The sequence below is a fragment of the Podarcis cretensis genome (assembly GCF_951804945.1).
Source record: "Podarcis cretensis genome assembly, chromosome: 8".
NCBI lineage: Eukaryota > Metazoa > Chordata > Lepidosauria > Squamata > Lacertidae > Podarcis > Podarcis cretensis.
Genome location: NC_137177.1, coordinates 4255528 through 4267818, shown reverse-complemented (window position 1 = coordinate 4267818; position 12291 = coordinate 4255528). Strand labels below are relative to the sequence as shown.

The 12291-nt window shown below is 48.1% G+C and overlaps 1 protein-coding gene across 4 annotated transcripts in view; it reads right to left on the bottom strand.

Moving 5' to 3' along the window:
• Positions 1-12291, bottom strand: part of CIPC (CLOCK interacting pacemaker) — a 32230-nt gene that overhangs the window by 12785 nt on the left and 7154 nt on the right. The window contains exon 1 of one of the 4 annotated variants that reach the window (XM_079985623.1): positions 7200-7841. The exons of 1 other annotated variant lie outside the window; for it this stretch is intronic. The gene's annotated coding sequence lies outside the window, so the exon portion shown is untranslated. Of the gene's footprint in view, positions 1-7199; positions 7842-12291 lie in introns of those variants that run through there. 2 more of the 4 variants (XM_079985621.1, XM_079985622.1) reach the window with 2 other exon arrangements.

Here is a 12291-nt window from a genome sequence, read left to right as displayed (position 1 = left end):
CAGCATCCTGCTCTCACAGTGGCTCACCGGATGCCCCTAATGGGGTACCTGAAAGCAGACCTCACCTGGAGTACTGTGTCCAGTTCTGGGCACCACAGTTCAAGAAGGACACTGACAAACTGGAACGTGTCCAGAGGAGGGCAACCAAAATGGTCAAAGGCCTGGAAACGATGCCTTATGAGGAACGGCTAAGGGAGCTGGGCATGTTTAGCCTGGAGAAGAGGAGGTTAAGGGGTGATATGATAGCCAAGTTCAAATATATAAAAGGATGTCACATAGAGGAGGGAGAAAGGTTGTTTTCTGCTGCTCCAGAGAAGCGGACACGGAGCAATGGCTCCAAACTACAAGAAAGAAGATTCCACCTAAACATTAGGAAGAACTTCCTGACAGTAAGAGCTGTTTGACAGTGGAATTTGCTGCCAAGGAGTGTGGTGGAGTCTCCTTCTTTGGAGGTCTTTAAGCAGAGGCTTGACAACCATATGTCAGGAGTGCTCTGATGGTGTTTCCTGCTTGGCAGGGGGTTGGACTCGATGGCCCTTGTGGTCTCTTCCAACTCTAGGATTCTATGATTCTAGGATCCGGGCCCAAGTTTCAATCTAAGCAGGAGAATGGCTAGCAATGTGAAATGAAGGGTTCCTCTGGGTCTTGGGGGGGGTCATGGGCACATTTTAATTTCTTTTTCCCCCCTTTTAAAAATATTTTTATTAAACAATTTCAACATAACAGATTATCAGTCCAAATAATCAAATACATTATTTTTTTTCCCCTTCCCGCCCCCCAATCCCTCCTCCCCCCCCCACCCAGAACTTCCCTCAGCTCCCCTCTCTGGTTTCTTTGCACATATTGTTCTCTGCATGTTATAAAATTGTACATATCCTTGCCTTATCTATCATGCGTTCAACTAATAAATTTGTGGGTGTTTAGTCAAAACCTGCCAAGGAGTCCAGATCATTTTGTTGTCATTTTAAGTAATTTGTAAAAAGTTCCCATTCTTCCTTGAAGTCACAATTGTCCTTATCACGCAGTTTGTATGTCAATTTAGCCAATTCCGCATAGCTCATCAATTTTTTTTGCCACTGTTCTGTCATTGGGTTAGGGTTAGGGTTAACACGTTTTAATTTCAACCTGTTGCAAGGTGTCCATTTTTTCCCATTTTTACACTTTGCTATGCCATCGTACGTGGGCACCCACTTCTGTGGATCCTGAACCCTTGTCCCTTGCACCCTTCTGCTCTGCACCACGTTTGAACACCTGACACACTTTTTCTTTCCTGCAGCAGTTTAACACCAGAAACCCCAACTTGCTTCGTGTTATAAAGGTAAAGGGACCCCTGACCATTAGGTCCAGTCGTGGCCGACTCTGGGGTTGCGGCGCTCATCTCACTTTACTGGCTGAGGGAGCCAGCGTACAGCTTCTGGGTCATGTGGCCAGCATGACTAAGCCGCTTCTGGCGAACCAGAGCAGCGCACAGAAACGCCGTTTACCTTCCCGCCGGAGCAGTACCTATTTATCTACTTGCACTTTGACATGCTTTCGAAGTGCTAGGTTGGCAGGAGCAGGGACCAAGCAACGGGAGCTCACCCCGTTGTGGGGATTCGAACCGCCGACCTTCTGATCGGCAAGTTCTCGGCCCTGTGGTTTAACCCACAGCGCCACCCGCGTCGTGTTATAGACATGTGGAATTCTAGAGTTGGAAGGGACCTCTGAGGTGCATCTAGTCCAGCCCCCCGCAATGAAGAAATCACAGCTAAAGCACCCACAGCAGACAGTCCCCCAATCTCTGCTTTAAAACCGCCACGCTTTCAAGATACAGTGGTGCCCCGCAAGACGAACGCCTTGCAAGACGAAAAACCCGCTAGACAAAAGGGTTTTCCGTTTTGGAGGCACTTCGCAAAACGAATTTCCCTATGGGCTTGCTTTGCAAGACGAAATGTCTTGCGAGTTTTTTCGACTCCCCCCCCCTTTTTCTAAGCTGCTAAGCCGCTTATCAGCTGATCCGCTAAGCTGATAAGCCGCTAAAAGCCACTAAAAGCCGCTAAGCCACTAATAGCGCTAATCCGCTAAACCGTCAATGGGCTTGCTTCGCAAGACGAAAAAACCGCTAGAAGAAGAGAATCGCAGGACGGATTTTTTTCGTCTTGCGAGGCACCGCTGTAATTCTGCCCCACTCTTGAAAGGCTCTTACAGTTTTTACTAATGTTCCATCAGAATCTCCTTTCTGGACATTTTAATCCCTCGGTTCAGGTCCCGTCCTCCGGAGCAGCAGGAAACAAGCGTGATCCAAATTCCATGTGACAGCCCTTCAGATGCATATCTCCTCTCAGTCTCCTCCCCTGCAGGGATCCGAAGGTGTCTATCATATATCTAAAGGGCTGTTACATGCAAGACAGTTCCTAACACAATAGGGAACTTTGTTTCAGAGGACGCAAACACAGGAACATCCAGCGGCCACAAACACATGCAAGCGTTCACACATTCAGCACCTGTAAGAAGGCGATTTGTGCAGGTGAATGCGCAAGGAATCTTGCTCACAAGTTTTCCTTGCACACCTAAAGAGAGGTAGTGCCGCACAGTGGTCAGAGCACTGGACTCTTGACCTGGTAGAGACCAGGGTTTCAAATCCCACTCAGCCATGAATAATTTGTTTCAGCATTTTGTCTTTCGTACACTTCAATGTGTGGTTGTTTGCTTTTCTTGCTTTTACTGTTTTACCTTTTTTAAACTGGTTTGAGGGTTTTTTGTTATGTTTTTTAAAAATGTCAATCCGTGCATAAGCTTTATGAAACATAGAATATATAAATTAAGCCGAGTCACTGGGCAACCGTGGGCCACTGTCCTTGCCTCCCAGTCTAACCCACCTCACAGGGTTGTTGTGGGGAGAAAACCCACGTTTTACCACCTTGAGCTCCTTGTAGGAAAAGGTGGGATAGAAACGCAATCAGTAAATAAAGAGAATCTCAGAGACGAATCAGAAGAAGGGGAAGAAGACACTTCCCCACCGCAGATGGCGATTCATAGAATCACAGAACAGGGGGGGGGGGTTTGGAAGGGGACCCCCAACGGTCATCTAGTCCAACCCCCTGCCATACAGGAATCACAAGGTTCACACTGGACTCGAGTTGCATGCAATCCTGGCACTGGTAGCCGGTAGGACGACTTTCCCCAGCGCACGTCAAACCTGCTTCTAAGTGGCACCTGTGTTAAATTTGCCTACATCCATCCAGCCAGCCTAGCCACCCTGCAGTGTTGCACCAATACTTTATTACTAATTAATTAATTAATCCATGTGGCCAAAGATACAACAACAACAACAACAACAACAACAACAGTGGTGCCTCGCAAGACGAAATTAATCCCTTCCGTGAGGCTCTTCGTATAGCGGTTTTTTCGTCTTGCGAAGCAAGCCCATTGACAGTTTAGCGGATTAGCGCTATTAGCGGCTTAGCGGCTTTTAGCAGATCAGCTGATAAGCGGCTTATCAGCGGATCAGCTGATAAGCAGTTTAGCGGCTTAGGAAAAGGGGAAAAAAGGGGGGGAACCCGCAGGAACTCTCAAGACATTTCGTCTTGCGAAGCAAGCCCATAGGGAAATTCGTTTTGCGAAGCGCCTCCAAAACGGAAAACCCTTTCGTCTAGCGGGTTTTCCGTCTTGCGAGGCGTTCGTCTTGCGGGGCACCACTGTACAACAATGACAACAACAAAAAGAAAGCATTGCACAGTTAAAGTAACTATGCATTCTCTCAAATAAAAAATTGCTCTCCTGAAGGATTTACGGTAACTTTTCAAGCTCCTACAAAGTCCTACACCGCTTAGGTCGAAGCTGCCTGAAAGACCCTATTCCCACATAGGAACCTTGCCCGGGTTTGGAGATCTTTGTGGGAGGCCCTTCTCTCAGCCCCCGCACCTTCTCAGGTCCCCTTGGTGGGGATGCAGGATACGGCCTTCTCAGTGGTGGCTGCTCCAAGAGAAGTCAGACCGTCTCCCTCCTCCTTTTTCTTCCGCTGGCAGGTGAAAACTCTTTTATTCCAAGAGGCTTTTGGGAATGGACTGGTCTGAGTGAAAGCGCTGGCGCTGTGCTTTTTTTTCAGGTGGCTTTTAGAAAACACCTAAAGGCAGCCCTGTTCAGGGAAGTTATTAAAGAGTTGATGTTTCAGCGTGTTTTTAATATTTTGTTGGGAGCTGCCCAGAGTGGCTGGGGCAACCCAGTCAGAGGGGCAGAATATAAATATTAAAATTAGCATTAGCATTAGCATTATTTCTTGCAATTGTATTTTCATAGAATCAAAGAATTGTAGAATTGGAAAGGGACCCCAAGGGCCATCTAGTCCAACCCCTTGCAATGCCATCCCATATATTTTATATGTGCATATTACAGTACAGTGGTGCCTTGCAAGACGAAATTAATCCATTCCGTGAGGCTCTTCGTATAGCGGTTTTTTCGTCTTGCGAAGCAAGCCCATTGACAGCTTAGCGGATTAGCGCTATTAGCGGTTTAGCGGCTTTTAGCGATCAGCTGATAAGCGGCTTAGCGGCTTAGGAAAAGGGGGGGAAGGGAAAAAACTCCGCAGGAACTCGCAAGACATTTTCGTCTTGCGAAGCAAGCCCATAGGGAAATTCGTTTTGCAAAGCGCCTCCAAAACACCCTTTCGTCTAGCGAGGCGTTCGTCTTGCGGGGCACCACTGTATTTGTATATCAAACACAGAGTTTTAATTGCATTAATTTTTAATTGGGTTTTTTTAATGATTTTTATTCTATCTCTATGTTTTTAGCCCCTCTTATTTTATTCATAAGCTGCCTTATGAGGAAAGTAAATCAAGTACCCTGTCAGCTGGGAGAATTAAATCTTTGAGCAAGGCTGCCCTTAAGTCCTTATGACTGATGTTTTAATGTATTTTATTATTATTATTTTTAGTTACAACTTTGTAACATGCAGAAAACAGTCTCAGAGAAACCAAAGACTGGAACTGAGGGGAGTCGGGGGGGGAGGGAGGAAAAATGAGGGGGGGACAAGGATGATATATTTTTGGATAATATGTCTTGTTTTAATTTTGAATAAAAAAACTTTTAAAAAAGTACTTTTTAATCTTTTGTTGGAAGCCACCCAGAGTGGCTGGCGAAACACAGCCAGATGGGCCAGGTAAAAATAATAAATTATTACTGGCAGAATCCGGGACCAAGGAGAAGAGTCGGTGGAAGAAGATTGGAAAAAATTTAAAGTATATCTTCAAAAATATTGTAAAATTAAGGACTGTTAGAAAGATGTTGGAAAAAGAAAATTAGGTGGTTTTGGTAGAAATGACATAAAGGATTAAGTAAAAATGATTTGATGAAATTGACGAAAGAGAGGACGTTAAATTACAATATCTTATATTTAATTACCTAAATGAAAATAAGGTTGGAAGGATTTGCTGAAACAATGATTTGAATTGGAATACAAAGTTGGGAGGTGAGAGGAGGTCAAGGAAACAAGTTATGAAAGAAAGTTATGTAAAGGTTTAATCAGTTCTTTTTATTTTTTAAGTGAATGTATTTTTTCTTGGGTTTTTTTTTGTTTTTTTCAGTTGTTGTATTTTCCTTTTTGTGTTTTGTATTGTTCTTTTTTCTTTTCGTAACCCTTAAATTTTGAATAAATATTATTATATAAAAAAATAATAATAAATTATTACCATTATTATTATTATTATTATTATTATTATTATTATATAAACAACTAAGTCCTAAGGCACTTATTCTCCCCCCCCCCTTTCCTGCAGAATTCAACCAGGATATGGGCTTTTTATCAAGTGGCTCCTTCCTTCCTCCTCCTCTTCCCTCCAGTCCACATGCTTCCTCATGCCACAGGCAGCAGCCAAGGGTTCCTCGTCACCCAGAGTCAGCTGGCCAGCCATGTGCTTTTGTTTACACCCCGCCCAGACTGGGGAGGGGGGGCAGGATAGAGGCAGGCTCAATTACTACGTTTTCCGAGCAGAGCCAAAGATTACGCAATGGTGTACAGCGTGTTCCCAGTACACGGAGACCCACACGCACCTCGCGTATAGGCATGCGTCCCTGTGTCCCCCCCCCCCCCGCTGCCTTCCTTGGCAGGGAAGGCAGGGAGGCTGCACTCTGTGGGGCTCAACCTCTGCCCCACCCCTGCCTCAGTGCCACGGTTATAATTTTATGGATCCGGCCAGGGTGGAGGCATGTTGCAGAATTGCAGAGCTGGGAAGCTGTCAACTTTCCCCTTTTCTTGCGAGGAATCCTATTCGGAATAAGGGAATTTCCCTTTAAAAAAGGGGAAAGTTGACAGCTATGGAAGGGACCCCCAAGAGTCGTCTAGTCCAACCCCTTGGCAATGCAGGGAAGCGGCAGCTGGTGTAGGCAGGTGTGCGCGCTCAGGTTGTTCCCTGGAGGGCAGGCGGAAACCCTGGTCCAAAACCACCGGGGCAGACCTCCCAGACGGGTTCCGCCTCTTCTGCCTTGCACCCCCCCACCACCACCACCTTAAAAAGCAAAATTCACCCGCTGCCTGCAAGCCAAGGGTGTGCTCCCATACTCTCAGCCCCTGTGGCGTTCTGGGAACTGTGCCACAATTCCGGGGCACCAGGAACGAGGTCGCACCTAAATTGTGGGGATGATGTATTAGGCAGGTGCTCAGGAACTTGGCACAGAACCAGCCCATTGTCCGTCTGACAAAAGAAATGGCGGTAAGAACGCCCTACCCGGAGCTTCCATACACCTCCAAGCTTCTAGGAGGAAAAAAAATCAGGAAAGGTAGTGTAGTGTAATGGTTAGAGCGCCGGAATAAGACTTGGGAAAGCAGGGTTCAAATGCCCCTACTCAGGCAGGAAGCTCACTGGGTGTGACCATGTGGCCCTAGCCGACCTCACAGGGTTGTTGTTGTGGGGTTTAAATGATGTGGGGGGAGAGGAATGGATGCCCCCCTTGGTCTCCTAGGGGGTAATAAAAGCTGGCATATAAATGCAAGGAATAAAATAAAAAATCAGTGGGTGACGCAGAGGAGATCTGGGGGTCAGCCGGGAGGATGCGCTTGTCCGGGTGCCCCCCCCCACAACCCAAAAAATTCCCAAAAGCCGCAGTGAGAATGAGATGTCGAAGATGGAACGAGCCATGCCCACAACACCAGCCATACCCAAAGGTCCACCATTGATATATCGCAACCCCACAAGCCGCCAGCCTCCCGATGGAGCCCCACATACCTGCTCAGCATTCACCCTTCCGACTTTGCCGTCCGAAACCCCTACCTCAAAGGCTTCGTCTCTCCATCATCTGTGGCGAGGGCTCAGCTCCCCTCTCCAGCCAAGCCGGGGAGAAAATAACCTTTCCGCCATAACTGGACGTGCGGGGAGGTGTCTAGGGGCAGGGCCGTCCGTCCGATCGGCCATGGGAAAGTTGTGGGAGAGGGGAGGGGAGAGAGGAGCCCCCCCTCTCATGCGTGCTTACACATGGGGGGGTGGGAGGCAGAGACTCCGCTGTCTAAATATGGACACAGCTTAGAAGCGCGGCGTCACATGGAGCAGCACACACATGAGGCGCAGCTGGAGGAAGGGAAAGAGAGAGAGCGCTCCATTCATCATCTTCTCCCCACGCACCCGTGCCACATCTCCCTCCCACCCAGGCAAGGGGAGCAGGAGGCAGGCAGAACTAAATCGGGATCAGAAATGAGACACGGGCAGACAAAGGAAAAGTCCCCCTTCCCTTCTGACGGGGAAGGCAGACGCATCTTCCGGCTTTCGCTTCCGGTCCCAACAGTTTTGTGTTGTTCCAGGAGCAAAAAAATAAAGTAGTTCTGAAGACCCAGCATGGGTTTCTAAAAAACACAAGCACTGCCAAACAAGCTAGCTTCCTTGCTTCCTTCCCCTTCCTTCCTTCCTTCCTTCCTTTTTCTTCCTTCCTTCCTTCCTTCCTTCCTTCCTTCCTTCCTTCCTTCCTTCCTTCTTTCCTTCCTTCCTCTTCCTTCCTTCCTCTTTCTTTCTTTCTTTCTTTCTTTCATCTTCCTTCCTTCCTTCCTTCCTTCCTCCTTTCCTTTTTCCTTTCCTTTCTCCTTTCCTTCCTTTCCTTTCTTTCTTTCTGATGGAGTCCCAAGCTTGCTGGAACAGGGGGGTGCTGTGGAGGAGCTGTTCCCAGGACGGAACAAACTCTCATGAGAGGTGGCCAGACTCTCCTGCCTTGGAGGTTTTTAAGCAGAGATCAGGTAGCCACCCATCATGGGTGCCTCAGTTCCCGCACTGCAAGGGGTAGGACTAGATGACCCACAGGGGGCCCTTGCAACTCTGCAATTTGACAATTCTATGGGGAGGCACCAATGGGAAGTGAAACTCTCGATTCTCGCTCGGAAAAGCCACTGCCTGCCTCCAGGCGGAAACATCCTAACTTCTTCCATCACAAAGCCAAGGAAGATTTGGCACAAAAAAACAAGAGTCCCGCGGCACCTACAAAATTAAGCCCCCCCCCCCCAATCACAACATGGTGCACTGCTCTGGGAGGTGGGGAGGACCCCGCTTGTGCCCCTGCCCCTTAGTTGTGATTCCTGCATTGCAAGGAGTTGAACTAGATCAGGGCTCAGCAAACTTTTTCAGCAGGGGGCCGGTCCACTGTCCCTCAGACCTTGCGGGGGGCCGGACTATATTTGGGGGGGGGGAGGGAAATGAAGTAATTCCTACGTCCCAAATAACCCAGAGATGCATTTTAAATAAAAGGACACATTCTACTCATGTAAAAACACGCTGATTCGGACCATCTGCGGGCCGGATTTAGAAGGCAATTGGGCCTTAGTTTGCCTACCCATGGACTAGATTACTCTCAGGGTGCTTTTCCAACACTACAGTTCCAGGATTCTATTGTTCAAATCAGTGAAGCTTTTCGAAACGTCTAGTCTCAGCAGCAAACTTTCTGAAACCTTCTGGGAAACCCTCTGCTGGTGCCACTATGCAAAGGGTGCCTAGATATAAACAGGCAGCCAAGCAGCTTGGATTGTTGCAGCCGTACTTTAACAGGATTGGGGGGGTATGCAGCGAAGGAGATGCCTTTGTTGGGGCCAGTCCATCTTGCTGCTGGGAATTCCCAGAGAAAAGCCTGGGCCAACTGTGCGTATGCACAGTTCCTCCAGGATCCTCAGAAGAGCCTTCTGGATCAGGCCAGGGGGGGGCCCCATCTAGTCCAGCGTCCTGACCAAGACGCCTGTGGGAAAACTGCAATCAGGATCCGAGAACAAGAGCCTACAGGTCAGGAGATATTCAGAATCACTGCTGCCTCCTCCATCTAGCTTGGTGCCCACTCCTGAAGAGGCCGTTCCTTTTACCTGTCCTGTCCTGAAACCAGCAGTGCCAACTTGAATAAAATATTGGGGGTGGGAGCAGGTAAGCCCCACCCTGCATAATTGCTAACAAGACACGCACCATTTGAATGGCAATGTCCATCAACTTGGGGGAAGGCTCAAATATTCTATTGAGGGACATAAAAGGGACCTCAGCCCAGGAAGCAGCCTCAGGGTTCGCAAAATCAAAATGCAGAGCCACACGTCAGATTCTGGGGACAGAAAGGTGTGATCTGGAGGTACAGGATGACAAGCCCGGGCCAAGCTTGCAGCCCCCAGACTGTACAGTGATAATAATAACAATAATAATAATACAGTGGTACCTCAGGTTACATACGCTTCAGGTTACAGACTCCGCTAACCCAGAAATAGTGCTTCAGGTTAAGAACTTTGCTTCAGGATGAGAACAGAATTTGTGCTCTGGCGGCGCAGCGGCAGCAGGAGGCCCCATTAGCTAAAGTGGTGCTTCAGGTTAAGAACAGTTTCAGGTTAAGAACAGACCTCCAGAACAAATTAAGTACTTAACCTGAGGTATAATAATAATAATAATAATAATAATAATAATAATAATAATAATAAGTTGTTTATACTCCGCCCATCTGGCTGGGTTTCCCCAGCCACTCTGGGCAGCTTCCAACAGAATATTAAAATACAAAACCTATTAAACATTAAAAGCTTCCCTAAACAGGGCTGCCTTCAGATGTCTTCTAAAAGTCTGGTAGTTTTTTGTCTCTTTGACATCTGGTGGGAGGGCGTTCCACAGGGCGGGAGCCACTACCGAGAAGGCCCTCTGCCTGGTTCCCTGTAACTTGGCTTCTGACAGCGAGGGAACCGCCAGAAGGCCCTCGGAGCTGGACCTCAGTGTCCGGGAAGAACGATGGGGTGAATGTTGTCGTGCCCGGAATTGCTGAAGCCGCATTTTTAACGCAGTGTTTTCCCACCCCACAACAACACGGACAACTTTTCTGGGCTGGCCTTTCAACTTGTAAGAAGAGAAAGCACGTAGGGAACGGCACTTGGCCGCCCCGGACTATTCCTGGAGCAAGAAAGAGGATTTTGTCCGGCGAGAGCTTCTGTTAAGCTCGGTCAGCTCTGGGCCATTACCACCCCAACCCAACCCCCAGCATAAGCAGGTGTGTGGCTACTCTGAGTCTGCACCAAAAAAGGCACAGTAAACAGACAGTCGCTGCCAACGATTCAGCAGGAACCCAAAATCCAGGGCGAGGGAAAATGCAGCGCAGAAAAAACAAGCAAAGTCTAGCCCAGCCCATTATAATGAATCCCTCATGCAGCACTTTCCATTTGCAAAGCATTTTCCTTTAACCTGTATGGAATTTGGTCCTTCCTGCAACATCATGACACATTTCTATAACTCGCAGAAAGGAAACTGAGGCTGACAGATGCAGCAATACCGGGGTCACGAAACCCTAACCACAGCAGAGGGAGGATCTGAACCCACATCTCACAAGAACTGCAAAAAAGAAGAGGAAATTCAAAATATCCAAGGAGACGGCAAAGAGCACCACTCCTGGGTCATCCATGCAGATCAGTAAGCTAAAGGAAAAGGTGACGGTGATGCAAATTGCGGCCTAGGACCCTCGTACCTACGGGACCGCCTCTCCTGGTATGCCCCACGGGGGACCTTAAGGTCCACAAATGACAACATTTTGGAGGTCCCAGGTCGCATGGTGGCTAGATTGGTCTCAACTAGGGCCAGGGCCTTTTCAGTACTGGCCCCGACTTGGTGGAACGCTCTGTCACAAGAGACTAGGGCCCTGCGGGACATGACATCTTTCTGCAGGGCCTGCAAAAATAATAATAATAATAATAATAATAATAATAATAATTTATTATTTGTACCCCGCCCATCTGGCTGGGTTTCCCAGCCACTCTGGGCGGCTTCCATAAAAACCAAAAATACACTAAAATATCACAGATTAAAAACTTCCCTGAACAGGGCTGCCTTAAGATGTCTTCTGAATGTCAGCTAGTTATTTATCGCTTTGACATCTGATGGGAGGGCGTTCCACAGGGCAGGCACCACTACCGAGAAGGCCCTCTGCCTGGTTCCCTGTAGCTTTGCTTCTTGCAATGAGGGAACCGCCAGAAGGCCCTCGGCGCTGGACCTCAGCGTCTGGGCAGAACGATGGGGGTGGAGACGCTCCTTCAGGTATACTGGGCCGAGGCTGTTTAGGGCTTTAAAGGTCAACACCAGCACTTTGAATTGTGCTCGGAAACGTACTGGGACAGAGCTGTTCCGCCTGGCCTTTGGTTTGGACTCAGTCTGACCCTTATGCTTCCCTCCCCTTATGGTCTTGATCTATGGGCTACTTTTAAAATGAGGCTGTATTTTAAATTGTATTCTTAACCTGTATTTCAAATGGGTTTCCCCCCCCCCCTATTATGTTTTTACTGTAATTTTACTGGTGTTAGCCGTCCTGAGCCCAGCTCTGGCCGGGGAGGGTGGGTTATAAATGAAATTTTATTATTATTATTATTATTATTATTATTATTATTATTATTATTATTGGTAAAGGTAAAGGGACCCCTGACCATTAGAGGTCCAGTTGTGGCCGACTCTGGGGTTGCGGCGCTCATCTCGCTTTATTGGCCGAGGGAGCCGGTGTACAGCTTCTGGGTCATGTGGCCAGCATGACTAAGCCACTTCTGGTGAACCAGAGCAGCGCACGGAAACGCTGTTTACCTTCCCGCCGGAGCGGTACCTATCTATCTACTTGCACGTTGACGTGCTTTCGAACTGCTAGGCTGGCAGGAGCAGGGACCGAGCAACGGGAACTCACCCTGTCGCAGGGATTTGAACCGCCAACCTTCTGATCGGCAAGTCCTAGGCTCTGTGGTTTAACCCACAGCGCCACCCATTAAATGTCAAATACCCCAGCTTAATAGCTTCTTTGAAGAAGAGGAATCGTGGCAACTCAAGCAGAGCGCTTTCCACTCAACAGAGGCCTTTCACA